Genomic DNA, 25157 nt, shown 5'->3' on the forward strand with positions numbered 1-25157 from the left:
GATCTTAGCAATGAAAACCCGACTAACACATTGAGCTTCTTTAAAAGAGTTGTTTTGAATTCTTTGTCAGGTCATTTATATATCTCATTTATATATCTCATTTATATATCCTTTCTTTTCTTCCTTTTCTCTTCTTTTTTTCTTTCTCTTTTTTTTTTTTTTTTGAGTCAACTACTAGAAAATTATTGAGTTTCGCATGTTTTTGGTAAGTGTTATGTCTCCTGGGATTTTAAGTTTCTTGTACACTTATGTTGATTTCTGCACATAATAGGAATACTTATTAAAGGCTTTATGGACTAATTTCATTGTGGAAAGACCTTCCACTACAAGGGTGAGGTTGGGGAGAACAAACAGAATTGCTGTGTGAGGCGTGGTGATTGTGGAACCAAGAACGTCTTAGTTTTGTGGTTTCAGAATAGTTGTGTCTGATGAGGTCAGCGTGAGTGCATATTGTAGAGATTCTCAGTGGTCAATACTATAGTGGCAGTTATAGTTGTCAGGAACCTTCTGTGGAGATGGCTACTAAGTTCCCCCTAATCCCTTTCTCTATCTGGGCAAGTTGGCCTGAAAGGACTCCTCTTGGCAAAGAGTCTTGCTTATGGTGACCGTGGTAGTAGTTATTGATAAATGGTCCCTGTAGAGAGACCATGAAAATGAGACCTGAAGCTTGAGAATGTGTGGACTTTGACTCTGGGATCCAGGGTGATAATCATACTTGTGCCAGGGTTCAGGTGTCCTTGCTGCTGCACGGGTAACAGTATGCGAAGTATAGATGCTTGTGAAGTAAGTAGGGAGCCATGATGTTGTGAATTGGTCAGGGAGCCAAGAGTAGAAACATAGACATTCGTAGAGTTACAATGTCTACAGAATCAAGGCATGTTCCTGGAATCCTGGTGTATGCAGGAGAGCTTAACTCCAGTAGTCAGAAACAGATTAACTCACTATGGCAATGACTTCAGTGTTTGAAATGTGGGAAGTCTACTTCAGCTACAGAGCCTGGGTCTAGAGTATAAATACTCCTGAAGTAGCCGCAACTCCAGGATCAGGGCACTTGGGAGAGGTCATTGCTTCTTTTCTGAAGTAGCCCAGTAGTGACTGCTCTTTAGATGGGGAAGTAGTATGTAACTCCCCATCTTAGGTTACTCAGCAAGTGTAACTTTGGTTACCTGTTATGCTAACCAAAATAAAAATCTGTCTCCTGCAAAACAGGCCACTGGGAACAAGGTGATTCCTGCTATATGGTAGATACTAATTGCCTCTAACTTTCTTCATTGCTGTTACCTGTCTGCTGGCATTTCAGGTATGATGACCTCAACAGTGATCCTTTCTGTATTAACATCGTCTTGGATATTCTCTAGTTTTTTACTTTTTATTTTTATTTTTTGCTCCACTGTGTTGCTGCAGATTCTTTAATTGTTCTTAAAGCCCTCTTTGGGATATTTTGGTTTGTGAACAGCATTCTCTGTCATATCATATCTACTTATCTATCTATCTGTCTACCTATCTATCATCTGTCCATCTATCTGTTTTTGTTGTGGTGATGGTGATACTTATTGTAGGAGTCTTAGGACAGATATCTGGTGGTTAGGTAACCATTTTGGTTATATTAATATTCAAGATCTCAATATCTGATACCACTTCAGAGGTTCTTAATGAGTGACCCTGTTTCTTCAAATCCATCTGAGTCCTCTCTTCCTCTAGTTCACATTTCTTCCACTACCCTGGAATTCCCCACAGATCCAAACATCTATGTTCTCTTCCTTCCCATGTCATTTGCATCTGTCGTTTTTCCTCTAAAATAAATTTATTCTGTTTACTGTCTATCTCAGGTTCATTTAGATGATCTGCTGCAGAGATCTCATGACAAGCCGTCCTCCACAGCCTCTCTACCTCAGGCCAAGTCAAGATCCTTTTAATATATTTCCTTTGGAAATCCTGCTCCTTTCCTTCCTAACACTCAGATCAAGTAAGTTGGCATCTGTTGATAAAATTATTAGTGTCTTCATCTTTGATATAGACTGTATGAAAATAAAGTTCGGGAATTTCAAAGGCATGTCATCTGCAATAACTCAGTTCTGTTAGGGGTAGGAGATGGTGACATATGATGGTGGGAAAGAATATAGGAGCGAATTGCCCACACTTTAAGTCACGAAACAGAGAAAGGACAGCAAGGAAAGGAGTCCCCTTTGAGGGCATGCCCCCAGTGATATTTCAAAAGTCCCATACCCCCAAAGACCTCGCACTAGGCCTTGTCTCCTGAAGTCAATAAAACTTCCTAATACCATGACCCTTGGGGTCAGATATTTTCCACATGAACCTCTGAGAGATACTATATTCAAACCAGAGAATTCAATAAATGTTGAATTACAACCTGTTGTTTTGGATCACACATTATACTTAGAGTCATGAGACCTGTGTTTTCATTTGATATCTTTTGTTATTCAATGCACAATCCATATTCGAGAGACTTGGGCTCCAGGTATTCATTTATTTTGCTTCCTTTCACAAGTTTCTTTATTTTTTAAGGGCAGTTTTTTTTCATTTGCAAGAAAGGACTAGCACTGACAGCGGAGTTTTCACTTATCATGGATAGACAATAAAACAATGCATATGAAAATAGAATATAAAGACATTGTGGTTTTATAGAGTATAAGTTATTAACACAATTAAGGTCTGGCTATGTCCTAGATTTGTCCAACATGAGATATTGAGATAGCTCAATATTCATTAAAATTTGATGACAATCTTTTCCCTAAGAGTTTTTAAAATCTTTGTTACACTTTTCTAAAATAGATTTTTGAAAATAGGTCTAGGCCTCTGGTAGTTGTAACCTAGAGTAATAGCATTTATATACTACAGAATTTGAGAGTTCAGGTGACCTTACAGATAGAGACATAAAATAATATAGTATTTTCACGAATACATGCCAACTAGATGTTGTCCTTAGTATTAGTGCTAAGGTTAAAAGTTCACAGGGTAAATATCTGATTCAGGGAAATGATCAGTATAGAACAATAGCTTGATAAGTCTATAAAAATAAAATTTATTGGCATTGTCAATAATAATATGTGGCAATTGGAAAGTAAATAAGTTCTTTTAACACCACCATTTTTACTTTGAACCTAATTATTTATTTAGTTGATGCCTAAGTTTTTTTCTCATTAGAATTCAATCCTCAGTTCTAATTATTTTAGTAAACATGTTGCAAAGACATCTAAAGAAAATGATTATGCACTAAAAGACAACCACTGGATAATAGGAAAGTATCAATGTGAGCACAGTGTATAATTTCATTAATCATTTTTGGAGTTCACTTAATTAAAATTTTCATTACTCAAGATTTCTTAATTGGGATGGGATTTGAAATTTATGTATTAAAATTTGTAGAAATCATCTTGGTCTAAATAGATGGTTTTCCTGGCATATTTTTCACCTAGTGATTGCCAAATTCTGAATCACACAGAATAAAAGTCAGGCCAGAATTGGAAATCTAAAGGAGGGAAAAAAATTTAAAAACTGAGTAGCACTATCCAAGAGATAAACCACAGATTGATGACATCAAGGATGCTCACCAAAGGCATGAGAGAAAGATTAAGAGGAACTTCAGGCATTTTCCTGTAATATCTTTAGAATGACACAATCATTAGAGTCTCAAAAATGGAATTTATCTGCCACCTGGCAAAAGCCCTCTCTCAGAGAAAGATCAAGAAAGAAAAGACCCATTAAACTAGAAGATAAAATGAAACAATTTCCATTGGGTTTACTAATTTACTGCAGAATAATCATAGTCAGTTATTTGGAGAAAGCAAGAAACAATATCTCCAGCAGTAATCAACCTGAAATAAGGGGTTTTAAAGAAAAACAATCATTATTTTGAACAGATACCCACTGTAGAAGTTATATTAGACCTTGGAGAACATGTTTTTATGATAGACCCACATCTTTTTCTAATTTCTTATGGTGACTGTCACGTTTATCATGTACTAAAGTTGTTATTGTTCTTGATGATAAGCTTTTGGATGATGAGGAAAAGTATGACGCGACCATCCTCTGGTCGATTATTGCAAAGATGATTTAATCTGAGCAAATTTTGAGAAAAAAATAGATTCAAGCGTTAGGTCAGTCACAGAGATGGGATGTATATGTGAACTGTTATGTAAATAAGTGGCATGCGGTAGTCCCTACTCCCCCACCATACACATTGATTTTAATTTATTTATATTATTGCTTATTATTTTTATGATGACTTTCCTGCATATCTTCAATAGCACCATTACATGATCACAATAAATTTAGCGCATACTTCAGTTCTTTTATCTGATTTTAGCATCTACCTCTCCCATCACAAGGCTATTCAAGTTCCTTAGTTAGTGCACAACTTAACTGATCTAAAATAGAGGATCTTCTTCCTATTTCATCAGGAAATAATTTTATCCCTTTCAATCTTGCATCTTCCTTTATATAGAGTAACTTAACATCATTCCTAAGTATTTATTTTGTTGTCTAAGCTCATTGAACCATTTCTGTTTAAAATTCTGTTCACAATCTTATACTATGTCTTGATAATCTAATGCACATATTCTAAAATCTAACTTCATCCTTTATGCTGTTTGTCTTGAATATCTAATGCCTTCTATTCTGCACATTATTTCCCTTCAATTATGTTTGTCTTCTTCCTAAACAATTGGGATTTTTTAAATCCATAAGTCCTGTATCATCCTTTAGCTATCTTTTATATTTTAATTTTTATTTTATTTTATTTTTTATCTTTACAGACTTCATTTTGATTCATTGTACACAAATGGAGTACAAGTTTTCATTTCTGTCGTTGTGCACAATGTAGATTTACACCATGTTTGTAATCATACATGAACATAGGGTATCCATGTCTGTCTCAATCCACTATCTTTCCTTTCCCTTCCCCCAACCCTCCTGCTTCATTTCCTTCTACACAGTTCAAAGTTTGTAGCTATCTTAAAATGTCTTCCTTACTTTTTCTCATGTAAGCTTTATTACTCAGTAAGTAACTAATTTACTATGCATTGTGAAAGTTCCCAATTCGCAAGCTCCCAATTGCTTCTTCTTTTTTTTTTTAATTTCTAACAAAGTTTTAATTGCACATTTGAGAACATTCCTGCAAGTGACTTTGGTTGTATATGGAGACCCACAGTCCAGAGGGGTATTATAAGAGAAATGTTTACCTCAGTGTTTAGGAGGAAAAAGGATGTAGCTGAATACCGAGCAGAAAATTGTCCCAGTGGTTTATTAGGACTGGGGAAGCAGAGTGGCAGTTTCTTTTTTTTTTATTATTATTGTAAACGAATGGGATACATGTTGTTTTTCTGTTTGTACGTGGCGTAAAGGCATACCATTTGTGTAATCATAAATTTACATAGGATAATGTCGTTTGATTCATTCTGTTATTTTTCCCTTCCCCCCCACTCCTCCCACCCCTCTTTTCCCTCTATACAGTCCTTCCTTCCTCCATTCTTGCCCCCTTCCCTAACCCTAATCCTAACCCTAACACTGACACTAACCCCTCCCACCCCCCATGATGTGTCATCATCTGCTTATCAGCGAGATGATTCGTCCTTTGGTTTTTTGAGATTGGCTTATCTCACTTAGCATGATATTCTCCAATTTCATCCATTTGCCTGAAAATGCCATAATTTTATCATTCTTTATGGCTGAGTAATATCCATTGTATATAAATATATATATATACCACAGTTTCTTTATCCATTCATCAATTGAAGGACATCTAGGTTGGTTCCACAATCTGGCTATTGTGAATTGAGCAGCTATGAACATTGATGTGGCTGTATCTCTGTAGTATGCTGATTTTAAGTCCTTTGGGTATAGGCCAAGGAGTGGGATAGCGGGGTCAAATGGTGGATCCATTCCAAGCTTTCTGAGGAATCTCCACACTGCTTTCTAGAGTGGCTGCACTAATTTGCAACCCCATCAGCAATGTATGAGTGTACCTTTTCCCCCACATCCTCGCCAACACCTATTGTTGCTTTTGTTCTTGATAATAGCCATTCTAATTGGGGTGAGATGGAATCTTAGGGTGGTTTTGATTTGCATTTTTATTATTACTACAGATGTTCAACATTTTTTCATATATCTGTTGATTGCTTGTATATCTTCTTCTGTGAAGTGTCTGTTCATTTCGTTAGCCCATTTGTTGATTGGATTATTTGTATTCTTGGTGTAGAGTTTTTTGAGTTCTTTATATATTCTGAAAATTAGTGCTGTATCTGAAGTATGAGTGGCAAAGATTTTCTGTAGGCTCTCTCTTCACATTACTGATAGTTTCCTTTGCTGAGAGAAAGCTTTTTAGTTTGAATCTACCCCAGTTGTTGATTCTTGCTTTTGTTTATGGGAGTCCCAATTGCTTCTTGAACCACTATTTGTGTGTGTGTGTGTGTGTGTGTGTGTGTGTGTTTTGCCATATTACAGAATTTGTACTCAGTGATGGTCTCCTAACTGTTAAATTCAATGAATATATATTGTACTGCTTTTGGCAGCATTGATCACCCACTTTCTGCTTAAAGTCTTCTTCTGTGTTGACCCTCAAGACCTTTTATTCTTCTGATTTTTCTCTGTCATTCCCAGGTGAATTAATTTTCTGTGCCTTTCATAGGTTCTGTCTTCTTTCTTTCTATATATTTAGGTATTTTTTGTTAGGGTTCCAGCTGTAGCAAATCACTTCATTTTTCATGGTTTTTCTTGGTATTGTATCAACTATTGTGGTTTTAATTATAAAATCATATAGGCAACTGAATGCAGATGATTCTCAAATTTCTGTTGTTTGTCTTGATATTTTCCATGAGTTCAGACTTGGTTATCTAGAGTCTAGTGACTAAGAAATTGGGCCCTGGATTAAAGAAAATATTTAAGTTTAAATTCTTGCTTTTCTGCATTAGTCAATTGGCATGTGTTGTGTAAATATCATCCTCTCCTTTTACATCAAGAGAATTTACTTACTTTACTGAGTAATAAAGCTTACAGGAGAAAATACATCTAAAGTGGCTGGGACATAGTAAGCAATCAACATATTGATATTATTGTTGTCATTATTTTTATTTCTCATCACATTCAACTTACAAAAATAATCCATAATCCATTTTTTTCTGGACCTCCTCCTGTATTTTCAGTCTTGTTTGATAGCACACCATCTACTCTATTAGCCACACCAGAGTTAGAATCACCACTGACCTCTTCCTTTTACAGGTCAAATGTAAAAATCTCTCTCATTGCATTTTTTTATCTATCTTTTCATTATTGAGGATTGAATCCAGGATCTTGCACATGCTAGTGCTCTATCCGTGAGTCACATCACCAACCCATTTAATTTTTTGAGACAGTCTCCCTAAGTTGCTGATACAGGCCTTGAATTTGCAATCCTCTTGCCATGTCCTCCCAAGTCACTAGGATCGTGGGTGTGCACTATCAAGCCTGGCTCTCATTTCATCTTGATTATACTTTTAACTTCAGTTTTCCTCTTTGTCTTCTGTTTTAGTTCAGATCTTCATTTTTTTAATTATTTGGACTGTCTTGTTAAATTCTTCTCCTCTCCCTCCTCTTAGACTTGTTCCCCTTGAGTATATAAACATTCATATACATATATGTATATATATTCATATATATTATATATATGTATATATGCCACAATTGGTAGAATAACCTAAATAAATTATACATGCAAACACAATACTTTCATCTTCAAAACTTTTAATAGTTTTTCATTGATAAGATATTTGAATCCAAAATTTCACTCTCAGTTAAAATTTTAAAGCTAAATTTGTTTATCTCACCCATGATTGCTCTGAAAGCTTTGTTCATACTGATTCCTCTCCCTATAATGTTTTCTCTAAATTTGTGAATGATTTCTACGTTCTGTGGACAGGTTGTTCAGGTAAAAACTCTTCTGAAAAGTCTTCCTCGACACTCTTTTTCTGGGCACCGTGAACTCTTTCCACTGAGGATTTTATACTGTCAAGTGCATACTTGTTCTGATTTACTAAAGTTGCTTCATATCTAAGATATCCACAATTAGATTTCAAGACTTCTCAATGCCTCCTCTTCTTAAGGCTTCATTCATTTCGGTTAAAGTTTTCTCCACTTCCTTGTTGTTGTTCTTGCCCCTTAAAGTTTATTCTCACAATGACCAGAGTAATTCTTTTAAAACACAAGTCAGATCATGACGTAATTTTGCTTGAAATATTCCAATGTTTTCACATATTGTTCCAAGTAAATCTTAAAGTCCTTTCAGCAACTTCTAAAGCCTTGTGCACTTGTCATTCTACTCCCCCACGATGTGAGTCAACTGTCCATCAGTAGATCAAATGCCTGAGACAATAAATGCAGAAAAAGGCTTATTTTGGCTCTAGTTTTGGAGGTTTCAGTCCGTGATTGATGTCTTTGGGTCTGTGATGAGGCAGCACATCATGGTAGGAGTGTGTGGCAGAACAAAACCACCCACCTCATCAACCAGGAAGCAAAGAGAGGGGAAGTGTCCTGAGTTCAATAATTCCCTTCAAGTGTACCACAACGCCTCACTCCTGAGACCCTATCACCTTCCAACGACACCATGCTTGTACCAAAACTTTAACCTATTTGTGGAATCGTGGATATTCCACAAATTTGTGGAATAGTTAATATTGAAACTATAGCAACCTCCAACCTATTTACTCTCTCTTGCCCTCTCTGCTCTAGCCATCATGCCTTCCTTGCTGATCCTTCAACATAAACATCTGGAGCTGTTAACTCACTGTTCTCTTGACTTTAAATCCTCTTTCGACAAATATCTGTCCTGGTCCAATTGTATAATACTTCAGATTTCTGTTTAAATTTCACCTTATCCATGAAGTGACCCTAACTGTACTAGATGAAATAGCTATTTTTCCTAAAATAATACTTTTTGTACTTCCTGTTCCTCTTAATTAGCTCTATTGTTCTCTCCATAGCAGTTATCACAATTTCACACAATGCATACTCTCTTACAAGTTTTTTTTTTTTTTTTCTAATCAGTCTGCTCCCCATTGGAAGACTTTTAACAGATAATAAACTTTTGTCATTGTGTGTCCCTAACAACTAGAACTGTATTTTAAAGAATGGCCTAAACTTAAAAAAAAAAAAAAAAAAAAAAAAAAAACACTGTCGAATGAAGCAAATTCAATGCAAATGTGTGCTTTTATATTTATTTCTCTTACCCTGTTCTGAACTTCTTGAAGATAATAATTTCCCATCATATTTTCCCTAGCATTTAGCATGGTGGGTAATAAATATCTATTAAGAGAATTAAACAGAAAATGTTTCTCAAGTTTTTATGTGCTCCCGTGTCTGCCAAAAAGAACCATGATCCAAAAGAAGTAAAACTTTCCAGAAATCTGACATTGATTGCCCTTTATGACATATTCTTACAATGACCAGAGAGATTTTTACTCAATTTGTAGAACAGGGTACATTCTATTCTATATGGGAAACAGAAGCTCTCGAAAACAACAGAACTTTCAAAGTGTAATATGTATGTCCATTGAACAAATATTTATTGCCCATTTCCACTTTTCTGGAAATTTGGAATTCACCAGGAAGCAAAATAGATAACAATTTCTGACCTTTCACAGATCTATTCTATTGGGAAAAGGCATAACATGAAGAATTGATGTAATCAACATAGGTATTTTATGTTTTTATTTTTTTAGTATAGTGTTTCTTCGTTTTTTAAAAATTTCTTGACTCTTTTTAGTTATATGGGAGAGTAGAATCCATTTTGATACAATTGTACAAGCATGGTATATATCTTATTCAAGTTAGTATAAATAATATTGAAAATAAATAAGACAAGTAGGGACTTTGCTGCTATTACTACTTTTATTGCTATTGCCACCGTTACTCCTTATATTACTATTACTGCTTCAACGACTGCCATTTCTACCTCATTATTGCTTTCGCTGCCTTTATTATTACCTTTGTAACCATTACTATTCTGCTACCACTGCTGCGGCAACTTGTCCTAGTTCTCTCATTGCCGTTCCTTCTATTACTGGTGCTCAGTGAGTGCCCGTCAGTGAGTTCTTACTATACTACTGACTGCACAGCGCTACATTTTGCATGAAATGCGTTATTAAACACAGCAATCATATGATGCACCTATTCTGATTCCCATTTTTACATACCAGAAAATTAAAGCTCAGAGAGAGTAACAACACATCATGCACACAGAAGACAATAGGTTAGAGGGTATGGGCTTGAAGTCCACAAGATTCTACTCCAGAGTGGTGGTCAGTATGCCCTGTTTCTATGATGCTCTCCATGGAAGGGAAGTTTCAGAGAACTTCACTTTAATGATCGCTGGCCAATTTGTATAGGCAAGCTTCAATAATAGACGATCCATAAAATATAATTGATGCAAATAGCCATTTCAGAGGAACAATGAAGTTTGCATCACAATAAAGTGTTTTGTTATGATTCACATATTTAAAAAATTTTTGATTAAAGAGTATATACATGAGATCTTCTCTCTTAAATTTTTAAGTGCACTACAGTGTCATTAACAATAAACACAAGGAGGTATAGCAGAACTCTAAAACTCTATCTTGCATGTTATAGCTGCTGAACAGAACTTTTTACCTCCCTGCTTCCAAGAGGTTGACTACTTTAGATGCCTCATATATGCAGTATCATGTATTTTTTATTTTCTTGACTCTTTTTAGTTATATGGGACAGTAGAATCCATTTTGATACAATTGTACAAGTATGGTATGTACCTTATTCAAGTTAGGATAAATAAATAAGACAAGTAGGGACGCAGTCCCTATTTGTCCTTCTGTGACTGGCTTTTGTACCTAGCATAATGTCTTCAAGGTTATCCACGTGTGACATACAATAGGGTTTCCTTTCTGTGGCTTAGTAATATTCCACTATATGTGGGTATACACGTGTGGACATATGCATATGGTATATATTTCTCACGTGGCCTTGAATCATTGGTTGATGAGTTTCTAGGAAATTTTGACATCTTGGAGATTGTAAATATGTGATAGTGAACATGGAAGTTCAAGTATCTCCTCAAGATCCTGATTTTAGTCCTTTGGATAAATAGCCAGAAGTAGCATTGCTGGATCTCTTGGTACTGCATTTTTATTTATTTTTTAGGTCCATTTATTATTCCCATTTTATTTTATCTGGCACTATAGTTTGGTTATGCTATCCCCTTCCCCAGAAAAAGAAAACACTGAAATAAATATTAAATACCAAGAAGTAGACATGCCAGAGCTTGGATATATCACTCAACGTTTTCCATTCTACATACTTAAATCTGTTTGTATGTACCAGGCTACTATAAAATTAAATCAGAGCATGCATTTAAATTTAAAATAAATACCAGAAAAGAACAAAGTCTCTAACGCATAGTTTGCTCTAGAGATTTTCATTTTTAGGGGAACCATCCCTTCAATATCCTCTCAAATCACATTAATGTATACACTATTTATGAACATTCAAATTTAAGGAGACTTTTACATTATTTTTTCCCTATGGACACGTGTGATGATACGAATGGTATGAATCGACATCGCGTACAACCATAGAAGCAAAACGATGTACCCCATTTGTGCACCATGAATCAAAATGCAGTCTGTAAAAAATTTTAAAGTAAATAAATAATTAATTTTTAAAAAATAATGCATTTTTGATTTTTAGTGATTTCCATACCGTTTTCCATTGTGATTGTGCCATTTTACACCCACAGTACTGCCCAGGGGTTCCAGTTTCTCCACCTCTTCATCACCATTTTCCTTTTCTTTCTTTTCTGTTGTTTATTGGATAATGGCCATCTTAACAGGTGTAATGTGATACCTCAATAGAGTTTGATTTACAGTTCCCTGATGATTAGTAATGCTGAGCAGCTTTTCACATTTCTGTTTGCCACGTTGTACGGAAAACCGCGGCTCCCAACCCAGGTTGCTTCAAGTGGCTCGCGCCCTTTCTTGCTCTTTCGGCCAGACGAGCGGGACAAAAGACACGTACTCTTCAGCAGTTCATGAAGCAGCTTCCCATTTATTCAGAGAACACATCCTCAATATGTAAGCAGTCTCGTGCATAAGCAATTGTAACCAGATATGTCCATCCAATCCTGTTAAAGGTCAAGCGATCACTCGCTCAAGCATACACGTAAAGTATATCTGTCCACGCGCTAGGCAGCTGAACTGATTATCATACAGCCAACTGTAAACGCTTCTGCCTTTCTCCAGGCATAATCAGGACGCCGTTTGCTCTCTGCCAGTCGCCATCTTTAGATGCACGTGGCGTAACCCTGGGCCCCGGGTCTCGCCCGCCACAACTTTTCTGTCTTCCTTTGTTAATCATATATTAATTAGTAGATATAGTCCTTGAAAATGTTGTACTAAATGAATAGTCAGTGTGTATTTATGTGTGCCCTTATATCACACTTATGCTATGATATCAGTGAATTTGTGGATAGAATACCATATTTCCTCCATTTTAGAATTTACTAAAATATATTTTTTAGTGCTTGAAAATATTAATGTATATTAAAAGAGTGCTTGACTTTTATACATTATTTGTATATTTGTGTAAGTATGTAAAGTATACTATGCAATCATACAAGTCTTAGAATTTTGGAAAGAGTTGATTGAAATTGATAAGATCTGTATTCGGGCTTTGAGACAACAATCAAATGTTCTCTATGTTAACAAACAATATTTGTTAAAGGTAATTTTTTTTAGATTTAGAAATTGATCTTTGCCTCATCTCACCAATTATATAAAAGTAAGAAAATTTAAGCAGAAAATTGATATTTTAATAAAACATTTGTTTACAAACAGGTCTGAATGGAAAAAATAAATCTAACAAACAGATAAAACAAAGTTCTTGGTAGAAAAATCAGAATTTCTGTTGGGAACTTGGAAAGCATTACAAAAAAGGAATTAAAGATTCTATTGATGTGTCAGCTCAAGACCCTTAGCATGCAGAAAATCAAGGGTGAAAGAATCCAGAATGGCATGAAAATTATTAGTTCAAAATGCCAAGTGATAAGTTAAAACTCAGGCAGACCTACTCCAACCACTTTCTAGGTTGTTTTGGCAGTTAGACAGTGTATGACATTAATACACATGTACAAGTGACTCAGTTATGCCCAAGGCATATACTAGTGGCACTTTCATATTCTTTCTCATCTTTAGCATGTTTTATTCATCTAGACATCTGTTGGCCAGGGATATAAGTACCAAAAAATTAATTTAATACTGTACTGTTGCTTTTGTACATATATTTGTTTCCACATTTCCTATTTGGGCACTTTTGTTTGGGAAGACTCATACCTATACACACTTACGCATAAAAAATATCACCCAGGAAGTTATGTTTAGTGGAATGACAGACCTCAGCTTTAGTATCAGTGATGACATAAGCTTTGATGAGTTAGTTTCCCTCTGAGTCTACCTTCCTTTCAGATTTGTTATCAATAGTAAATGAGATGGCATTAAAAATTCTGCATTTTCCATGTACATTTTAGGGATTAATAGTCCTGATTATAAATATAAAACCATAACATTATTATTAACTAAATTGGTTGAATATATTAAGAAACAGTGTTTATAGTCTAAATATATTTTGTATTTTACTATGTGAGTTATGCTAATGAAGAAGGGCAAATTTTTATCAGTATACATTCTATTTACTTAACATTTAAGATCTTACAAAATGTACATCAGAAAAAATGTGAAATTATACTCCATTTATGTATGATTTATCAAAATTTATAAATGCACTCTACTGTCATGTATAACTAATTAGAACAAATTAAGAAATTTTTAAAAATCAATAAATAAAAAGTTTAAAAATATCTAAAAGCAATGTCATGATACATGATCATGATAAAAATACAAAGATGTATGAAATGAGCATAAATTTCTCTTCCTCCCCCTCCTTTCATAACTGAAGTTAACTTACATTTGCTTTTTGGAATTTTCCAAATATTGACTTCAATTGAAAAATCATAATTGTTTACATTAATGGAATTAAGTGATATGTTGATACATAAATGCAAAATTGAATGATTAAATTATTCTACTGAACATATCCATCACCTTGATTACCTATTATTTTTTAGGCTGAGACATTTGAAATTTATTCTCCAAGCTATTTTAAGTTATCAATACGTTATCAATGAATATAATAACAATAGAGCTCAAAACATATTCCTCTTGTCTGCCTGAAACTCTGTACCCTTTAACCAACAACTCCTCTTTACAAACCTCTTTAGTGTCTGTTAACCATCATTTTATTTTCTGTTTCTATGATTCAAAAGTTTTTAATTCCACATACAAGAGAAAGCATGCAGTGTTTGTCCTCCTGTTCCTGATTCACTTAGTCCAGTTCCCTCCTGATTGATCCATGATGTTGCAAAAGACAGGATTATTCTTTTTAATGACTGAGTAGTATTTCATTGTGTATTCATTATAAATTTTCTCTAGACATTTATGCATCGATGAATACTTTTATGGTGCTTCCAGATCTTGGTTATTGTGAATAATGCTGCAATGAAATTGGGAGGACAGATTTTCCCTTGACATATTGATTTCAGCTTTTTGGTATAGACATCCAAAAGTGGAATCACTAAATTCCATAATAGTTCTAGTTTTATTCTGTGGGGGAGGAACTTCCATGCTGTTTTCTGTAATAGCACTAAGTTACATTCTCCCCAGCAATGTACAAGCCTTCTTTTTTTCCACCTTTTTACTGATACTTAATGTCTTTCATTGTTTTGTTTTTTTAAATATTCTAAGAGGTATAAGGTGATGTCTCATTGTTGTTTTATTTATTCTATAATCTATTTTCATTGTAGGTCAAGATAAAGATTTAAATCTTTCTTTTTATATGCTACATAATATTCCATGCCATGAACATTTCATTATTTAGTTAATCATTTGTTCATTCATGGACATTCCAGTTAAATATTTAATTTAAAGAAACATATCATATTTCAACAAAAGCATGAAAAGGACACATGAGAGTCAAATAAGAATTTAGTTATAGACATGAACCAAAAAAAATCAAAACTTGTTTACTTATTGTACACTCATACCTTGAAGGTCATATTAAATAGAGTGTTCAATACAACTTTATGACATGAGCAAAATTAACAGTTCTAATAGACTGTGTACTATGGCTGCCAATACAAAATATCTGAAAACAGTTTGAAGAAATAAACAGTTGGCAAGATGTTGTTGACATAGTAAAAACTGTAATTTACCAAATGTTATCAATAACAAACTTAGGACAGGCTGATTGACAGTCTTGATTAGACATTTAGACGGAAATCTTGCATTTACCCTCACTAACCGCATCATGAGTTTGAATTGATGTGTCAATTAACGAACCAACCTGGTTAGAGAGTGATCCTGGAGTGCTGTGATTGTGGGTGACATAACTAACTAACTCAGCAGGTTTTTGTGTGGTCAAATACTACTGAAATTACTCCCCCCACATATGTGCCTTTCCTTTGGAAAAGCAAGGAAGCATTTCTCCTTCACATGGGAGGAGGAGAAGGATTTGTACAACAACCCAGCCATGAACTAATTCACCAAGGGAGGTAAAGGGCATTTTGTATTGGAGGTGTATTTCATTGATAGAGCATGCCCTTAGCTTGTGCTAAGCTATGGGCTCTATCCCCAGCACCAAGCAATGGGATAAAAGGAACTTGTTGCAGTGAGTAGGAAAACCAATGAGGTATTTTGGGTATCCCTCTTTCCTTTCTTCTCTTAACATCTTTTTAGTCTTGTCCAGCCTTGTCCACTCTTTTCCCACGTTGCAGCTCCTCCCACCCCTTTGTGTTCTGCCCATGAAATTTGGCCTCAGGAGCTCTCAGGCCTTATCTGTCTCTTCCTACTTCTGCTTTCTGTTCTGCAGTGTCAGAGAATGACTGACTCCACTGGTGAGGGAAGTGAAATGTGCAAGGGAACCTTCTGTGCCTGCAGATGTTTCTGCAGGAGTCCTCCAGGCGTTGGACAGGTGTACCTCTGTGGTGGTGCTCTTTACTCAGTCTGAAAGCAGACAAGTTCAGACTCACATTTCCCTTGTAAAACTGCACATTCCCCCATTCAGGACACTTATCTGCCCATTAAAGCTCTTTTCCTCTTGAGATGCACAAAAGTTCAAAAACTGTTTTGTCATGAGTCTGTTATTGCTGTTAAAGTGCCATTGGATATGATGGAGAAAGCGTTTCAAATCAAATCATGGAATAGCTCACATAAAATAGCTGTTTTTGAGTCACTTCACAATACTATGTAAATAAAACTCTTCTAGCAGCTGGAAAGACAAAACAGACTTTGATAATATTCTAATTATTTATTATGATTGCTTTGATGTAGCATTTATATGAACACAAGTTATATTTTTAAAAGTCAGAAGGAAATTAAAAGTAAACAAAAGAATCACCCTGACCAACTCTTTGCCTTGAGGTTATTATAATTGGGCAGCTGCTAGATATTTTTTTCATATTCTTCTAGTTTTTTTGATTCTAGTTTCTCTATTAGATGTGCATGAAATAATAGGATGTTTGAAATAAAAAGACATAGAGAAAATGTCATTGTTTATCTCTTGATAGAAATAAAATCAAACAGGTAAAACAAAAAAAAATGTTAAAGCATATGAATTATGAAATTACCCTCCAATTATCATAAAGTTTTATGAATTCATAAAGGATTTTTCCCCTAAGCACTGTCCTTCTTCAGTGTCTTTAAGGAAAATATTCTTTTTTGTCTGGGTAAATAAATGGGAAAATGGAAAAAAAATTCTTTCCACTAAAGGAAGAAGGTGCGAAACCATATAGTTTCCATTGGATGAAATTCTTATAAGTAGAAGCTCAAATTATGAAAATGAGGTCTCAAAATTTTTGCCATTCTCATAGGGAAAACACATATAATGGAAGCAATGCTTGATAGAAGAAGAAATGTGTAGTTACTAATGGCTTGGGAGGATGTGTGGGAGGATACTGTTTCATGTTAGTATATATGGCTAAAGATGAAACCTTTTTTAAGATTGGATAATCACTCCCATTAGTTGTAGATGATTTATTGAAATGGGCTTAATAGAAGGTTTTGGCCATCTCAGAGAAAGGTACAGATACTTTCCCTGGTCTAGTGAAACCAGGATTTAATGGTAAGAAACTCTTATCTACACTAAGCAAAGCATCAGGGTGGGAGAATGGAGCTGTTGCTAAGAACTCTGGAACTGAAGCATTTATACAAGCAAAAGAGAGAAACTGTGATTTCCTCAAAGTTGAAGAGAGCTGGAAGTGGGTGAATTCTAGGATCAGAGTCACATGCCTGGATGCCCCAGTAAATTATCACCAGAGGAATGGGTGGAAGAAATACAGACTGAGAGCTTCAAAGACAGGAAGAAGAGACCCAAGGTGATCTCACTGTTCCCTGCGCCCTTCCCCCAGGTTTTCAGACCTTTACTTTGCTTGTCATATCAGCTCCCTTCCCTGTTTTTCTCATATTCTCGCTTGTGTCTAAAATATGTGTCTCCCCTTCTTGAAATGTTATGCTTCCACCTCCTTCTCAGCGCGGATGTCATTTGGCCCTAATGGTTAATTCTTCGCGGTGGTGGTGGGGCTATGCTGTGCACTGCCAAACATTTAGGAGTATCCTTGGCCTCTCACCGCAAGACACCAGAATTAAACCCCCTACCACACATCATGACAATCTAGCAAGTCCCCAAACATTTTGAATGTCCCTTGAGGGCTGGGAGGGGCATCAAGGATATTTGAGAAGATGATCAGATCTCTTTGCATGTACATACCTTTAGCTTCTTAAAGGAAACTTATGAAGACAACACATATTTATCAAGCATTTTCTCTGTATCTAGCTCAGTTGTAAATGACTTTACACATACTAATTCATTTAATTCTTATATGAACCTATGGGGTCAAACCATGAATATCTTATATTTGCTCTTTATTCTTTCAGCAGCTAGTGCAGAGTTGTTTGCTACCCAGTAAATATTTACTGATTGATTGATGGGGAAAGAAAGGATTTATACCTGGAAATTCACTGTTCTTTGTCTTCGCGCACGCATGCATGTGTGTGTGTGTGTGTGTGTGTGTGTGTGTGTGTAGTTTTTTAAAAAAAAAAAATCTCTTTACCCCTTCCCATTTCAATAGGAATGGTAGCATTTAGTACCACCCTTACAAATGTGTGATGAGCTATTTGTAAATGATTTTAACGTTTTTGGAAAGAAAAGCGCTTACCAAGAATACCTCATACTTGTGCTTTTTGTCCAAATTGAGAAAGTTCTTTATTGTCAATAAAAAAAGTTCCTGCAAACTTGAGTAGTTATAATATCCTCTTCAATGACTTTCATCTGTCACATCAAATAAGATTTACTGCTTCTTAAATTATTTGTATTTTCCAAAATAGGCATCTCATAACTTTGAAATGAAGAACGAGGCACACATTACAGATGTGCAGACAATGTAGCCAAGATGTTAGAACTGAAAGAGATGCAGAGACTGAGGGTAAAGTGAAAGCAAAAGGCAAAGACCCAGCTCTGCCTAGTGACCCAGAGACCCACCCAGAGCTGGGGTACCTTGAAGACCCACCCTGTGTGCAGCCTGCTTAGAGGTCTCACAGAGATAACTGACCCCGCAGCTAAGCCAGGAGAGGGGTGACTCCTGAACCATCTCAGAACTTTAAGTCCTCACTCTGTGTTTTGAGACAGGACACGAAGCTGTGCAGTCTTTAAATGGACCTAATTGTAATTGTTTTGATATTTGCCAAGTAGATACCTTCTTGGGATGTGGGAAGATATTTCCTGCCTGAGCAAGACTGACCAAAATGTTCTTTCCAAAATTAAGGTATCATTGTGCTAATTCTACCAAATGTTTTGAATTATGCTAGGTCAGTATTCAGGAGAGAGGGAGCAAATATATTTAATTATTACTTACTCATTGCACGAAAAAATACACTTCTGTGCCCATAAAAATACAAGTATCTGCACATGTCTATCTGGGTTCCAACTCGAACCTACAGATTCAGAATTTCTAAGGGAGAGGGAAGCTTAGTACAATTTTAGCAAAAAAAAAATCTCATTTATTTAGTTAGTTAATATAATAAATATTATAACAATTTTAAAATATATTAATGAAAGTAAAACTATGTAATACACTTAATGAATAACCTTAAAACAATTTTGGTTCAACTCTAAACTACTTAGTACCTCAAATGTAAGCCTTGAATTCCATCCCACTGAAGTTATACATGGATTATACTGTTGCTGGGAGTGGTGGTGCATACTTGTTATCCCAGCAACCTGGGAGGTTGAGGCAGGAGATTTGCAAGTTTGGAGGCCACCTCAGTAACTTACTGAGACCCTTTCTCAAAATAAAAAAAAACATAAAGTGCTAGAGATGCAGCTCATGGATATAGCAACTCTGGGGTGAATCCCTAGTACTGCAAAAATACACATATACATTGTATTCTCATAGGTCATATATAAATGCAATGCATTATTATATACATATACATATTATAAACTTTTATATAATTATATATTAGACAAAGATTAATCAAAGTGGTAACATTCAGCTTTAATATAAAATAAATATTTTGTTGTCAGAAGCAATTTGAAATTGAAAAAGCTTTTGAGTTTAGGCCCTGAAATCAAGAAGTTCTGGTTTCAGATTCTGTCCATTCACTTAGCACTAGCCATTAGGTTATTATTTTGTCTTGGTCTGAAGATACAGAAGCAAAAAACAACAAGTGCTTTGGAAATGACCACACATGTCTAATTTTCTGGTGGCTGGAATATGTGACTAACCCCCACACCCTGCAGCCCTTCCTAACAAATGGAAAAGGAAGGAGGGAGACAAAAGGGAGAGTAAAAAGGGGAAAACTGATGATGAGAGATGGACGGACCTCTGTAGTATGCTTTGAGGTGATACAGAAGAGAAGAATGAAAATCGTAGAAATCCATGGGAAAATTTCCATGGGATATGACTAGGGACTTCAGAGGGCACCGATGGACAGTGAATCTATGAAGAGGTGTTCAGCCTTATTAAGAATGAGCCAAAAGCAATCAAGGCAACCATGACATGACATTTCAAAGTCAACTGCCTAGAAAAATGAAAAGACTGACTTCTCGTGGGATTGCATATGGATCTAACAGATCTGGAGAGCAATTTGGCAGTATCTAATACAGTTAAAGAAGTATGGATCTTTTTCAGCAAATCTGTCCTCTTAGTTATCTTAAGACAGGATGGAGCCCCTCCCCCTGCTGGAGCAGTGAACTCGGACAACTGGGAGTATCGGAGAGGAGGCCGCTCAGCACAGTGCTGGGACTCGGAGCCACCACTGGGGCTCCGGAGGCTGCCTAGGGGAGGAGCGGCGAGGAGAGCTGTGTGGACTCAGGACACAGGGGCCTGCCCTGAGGAGGAGGAGGAGGAGTGTGGCCGCTTGGATTCGGAGTGACTGCACCAGAGCTACAGGCAGTTGCCAGAGGAGAAGCTGCGTGGCGAGCTGTTTGGACTTAGAGCGACCGCTTCTGAACACCGGGGCCTGCCCTGAGGATGAGGAGGAGAAGGAGCGGGGCCGCTTGGATTCGGGGTGACTGCACCAGAGCTACAGGCGGTTGCCAGAGGAGGGGCTGCGTGGCGAGCTGTTTGGACTCAGACCACTTCTGAACACAGGGCCTGCCCGGAGGACTAGGAGGAGGAGGAGGAGGAGCGCGGCTGGTCGTTTGGACTCGCAGTGACTGCATTGGAGCTCCAGGCGGCTGCTCAGAGGAGAAGGCGAGTGGTGAGTTGTTTGGACTTAAAGCGACCGCTCCTGAACACAGGGGGGCTGCCTGGAGGAAAAGCGCGGTGGGTCGCTTGGTCTCCAGTGGCCGCACAAGAGCTCTGGGCGGCTGCCGAGAGGACGCGTGCAGCGGGTCACGTGGATTCAGAGCCACTCAGAGTGACCGCTCCTGAACACCCGGAGGGTTACCTGGAGGAGGAGGAGGAACAGGGAGGGTCATTTTGACTCAGAGTGATCGATTGCCCCGGGCTACGGGTGGTCGGTGGGAGGAGGAGGCACGCAGTGAGTTGCTTGGACTCCTAGTGACTGCACCGGAATACTGGATGGCTGTCTGGAGGAAGAGGCGTGTGGCGGGTCTCTGGGACTCAGAGAGATTGTACAGGGCCCCAGGTGGCTGCTCAGAGGAGGGGCTGCATAGCCAGGCGATTAGGTGCAGAGCAGGGTCCCAGGATCTAGGAAGCTTCTTGGTGGAAGAGCCGCACAGAGACAGGCTTAGGGGTGGAGCGAAGGTTCCAGGCCTGGGGGCAGATTCTCTGAGGAGGGGCAGCCTAAGGAGATTCATCTGCGAAGGGTGAGGCTCCCAGTCTCAGGAGGTAGGGCTGGGTCCCTGGGAATTTTGCAGAGGAAGGCAGCCCAGCCCAGGCGGTAGCTGTAAATTGAGGGGAACCTCTAGGAGGGAACTGACCAGCGAGACCTCCCCACTGGGTGAGTCTTCCCTGCCGGGTGAGGTTTCCCCACAAGGATGGTAAAACCAGATACACAGGCCCAAACAGGCCTTGCCTAAGCCCCCAGCCTAGTTCCCCATTGGATGACCATTGGTCAACAAGTGGAGACACCTCTGCCCACTAGCAGGGAATATACCCCACCTGAAGGCCACCACTCCTAGAGAGGCAGATTCCTTGTGGAGCACCACATTATCAACTTCCTCCAAGACTTCAGCCTACTGAAGGCTAAGAGGGGATATATATAGAAATCTTCAGGGACATTGTAAGTCAATGAAGGAAATCTGCAATATCTCAGCGGTCCACTGATACCTGAACAATATGAGAAAACAAGGAAAGAAAATGCTGCAAACAAATCTAGATGTTACATCAATAAAATCCAATGACACCATGGCAGAAGAAATGACAGAAAAGGAGTTCAGATTGTACATAATTAAAATGATCAGAGAAGCAAACAATGAGATGAAAGAGCAAATGCAGGCAATGAATGATCACACCAATCGACAGTTAAAAGAGCAAATACAGGAAGCAAAAGATCATTTCAATAAAGAGTTAGAGATATTGAAAAAAAAAAACAAACAGAAATCCTTGACATGAAGGAAACAATAAACCAAATTAAGAACTCCATAGAAAGCATATCCAGTAGGATAGAACACCTGGAAGACAGAACCTCAGACATTGAAGACAAAATATTTAACCTTGAAAACAAAGTTGAACAAACAGAGAAGATGGTAAGAAATCATGAACAGAATCTCCAAGAACTATGGGATATCATGAAAAGGCCAAATTTAAGAATTATTGGGATTGAGGAAGGCTTAGAGAAACAAACCAAAGGAATGAACAATCTATTCAATGAAATAATATCACAAAATTTCCCCAATCTGAAGAATGAAATGGAAAATCAAGTTCAAGAGGCTTATAGGACTCCAAATACACAAAATTACAACAGACCCACACCAAGGCACATTATAATGAAAATGCCTAACATACAAAATAAAGACAGAATTTTTAAAGGCTGTGAGAGAAAAGAACCAAATTACATTCAGGGGGAAACCAGTACGGATATCAGCAGACTTTTCAATCCAGACCCTAAAAGCTAGAAGGGCCTGGAACATATTTCAAGCCCTGAAAGAAAATGGATGCCAACCAAGAATCTTATACCCAGCAAAACTTACCTTCAAATTTGACGATGAAATAAAATCCTTCCATGATAAACAAAAGCTAAAAGAATTTACAAAAAGGAAGCCAGCATTACAGAACATTCTCAGCAAAATATTCCATGAGGAAGAGATGAATAACAAAGAAGCAAATCAGCAAAGGGAGGAATTATTCTAAAGGAATTGTCAAATAAAGGAGGAGCCAAGTTGTGTCAAACAAATAAATAAATAAAATTTAAAAAATGAACCAAATGACCGGGAAACCAAATCATATCTCTATAATAACCCTGAATGTTAATGGCCTGAATTCATCAATCAAAAGACATAGACTGGCAGATTGGATTAAAAAGAAAGATCCAACAAAATGTTGCCTACAAGAGACTCACCTCATAGAAAAAGATACCCATAGACTAAAGGTGAAAGGATGGGGAAAAACATACCAAGCACATGGACTCAGCAAAAAAGCTGGAGTATCCATCCTCATTTCAGATAATGTGGACTTCAAGCGAAAGTTAGTCAGAAGGGATAAAGAAGGTCATTTCATACTGCTTAAGGGAAGCATAAATCAGCAAGATATAACAATCATAAACATCTATGCCCCAAACAGTGGCTCATCCATGTATGTCAAACAAATCCTTCTCAATTTCAGAAACCAAATAGACCATAACACAATAATACTAGGTGATTTTAACACGCCTCTCTCACCACTGGACAGATCTTTCAGACAAAAAATTGAACAAAGAAACCATAGATCTCAATAACACAATCAATAATTTAGACTTAACGGACATTTACAGAATATACCATCCAACCAAGAGTGAATACACTTTCTTCTCAGCAGCACATGGATCCTTCTCTAAAATAGACCATATATTAGGCCACAAAGCTAATGTTAGCAAATACAAGAAGATAGAGACACTAGCATGTATTCTATCAGATCATAATGGATTGAAGTTAGAAATAAATGAAAGAGTAAAACACAGAAACTATTCCAACATCTGGAGATTAAACAATATGCTATTATATGATGAATGGATAACAGAAGATATTAGGAAGGAAATTAAAAAACTCTTAGAGGTAAATGAGAACAAAGAAACATCATATCAAAATCTCTGGGATACTATGAAAGGAGTACTTAGAGGGAAATTTATTTCATGGAGCGCATTTAATAAAAGAAGTAAAACTCAACAAATAAACAAGCTAACACTACAGCTCAAAGCCCTAGAAAAAGAAGAACAGAACAGCACCAAAAGTAGTAGAAGACAGGAAATAGTTAAACTCAGAGCTGAAATCAATGAAATTGAAACAAAAGAAACAATACAAAAAATTGACAAAATAAATAGCTGGTTCTTTGAAAAAATAAACAAAATTGATTAGCCTTTAGCCACACTAACAAAGAGAAGACGAGAGAAAACCCAAATCACTAAAATTCGGAATGAACAAGGAAATATCACAACAGACAGGATTGAAATACAAAACATAATTAGAAGGTATTTTGAAAATCTATACTCCAACAAAACAGAAAACCTCAAAGACATCAACAGGTTTCTAGAGATATATGAATTGCCTAAACTGAACGAGGAGGACATACACAATTTAAATAGACCAATTTCAAGTACTGAAATAGAAGAAGTCATCAAAAGCCTACCAACAAAGGAACGTCCGGGACCAGATGGTTTCTCAGCCGAGTTCTACAAAACCTTTAAAGAAGAGTTCATTCCAATACTTCTCAACGTATTCCATAAAATAGAAGAGGAGGAAACCCTCCCAAACTCATTCTATGAAGCCAATATCACACTGATACCCAATCCAGACAGACACTCATCAAGGAAAGAAAATTTCAGACCAATATCCTTAATGAACATCTACGCAAAAATTTTCAACAAAATTTTAGCAAATCGCATACAAAAACATATTAAAAAGATAGTGCACCATGATCAAGTGGGTTTCATCCCAGGGATGCAAGATTGGTTCAACATCAGGAAATCAATAAATGTCATTCACCATATCAATAGACTTAAAGTCAAGAATCACATGATTATTTCAATAGATGCAGAAAAAGCATTTGATAAAATACAGCATCCCTTCAAGCTCAAAACACTAGAAAAAATAGGGATAGTGGGAACATTCCTTAACATTGTAAAGGCCATTTATGCTAAGCCCATGGCTAATATCATTCTAAATGGTGAAAAACTGAAAGCATTCCCCCTAAAAACTGTAACAAGGCAGGGATGCCCTCTTTCACCACTTCTATTCAACATCGTTCTTGAGACTCTAGCCAGAGCAATTAGACAAACCAAAGAAATTAAAGGGATACGAATTGGAAAAGAAGAACTCAAACTTCCTGTTCGCTGATGACATGATTATATATTTAGAGGAACCTGGAAATTCCACCAGAAAACTCTTAGAACTCATAAGTGATTTCAGTAAAGTAGCAGGTTACAAGATCA

General features: G+C 36.8%; 1 long non-coding RNA gene across 1 annotated transcript in view; it reads left to right on the forward strand.

The window, feature by feature from the left end:
• Window positions 1–1193: 1193 nt before the first annotated feature.
• The window catches only part of LOC306662087, an 87750-nt gene continuing 63786 nt past the window's right edge, over window positions 1194–25157 (forward strand). Inside the window, exons 1-2 of the long non-coding RNA XR_013764056.1 lie at window positions 1194–1300; window positions 1830–1966. This is a non-coding gene — a long non-coding RNA (uncharacterized lncRNA). The remainder of the gene's footprint in view (window positions 1301–1829; window positions 1967–25157) is intronic.

Source organism: Sciurus vulgaris, assembly GCF_902686455.1.
Source record: "Sciurus vulgaris genome assembly, chromosome: 5".
NCBI classification, from domain to species: domain Eukaryota; kingdom Metazoa; phylum Chordata; class Mammalia; order Rodentia; family Sciuridae; genus Sciurus; species Sciurus vulgaris.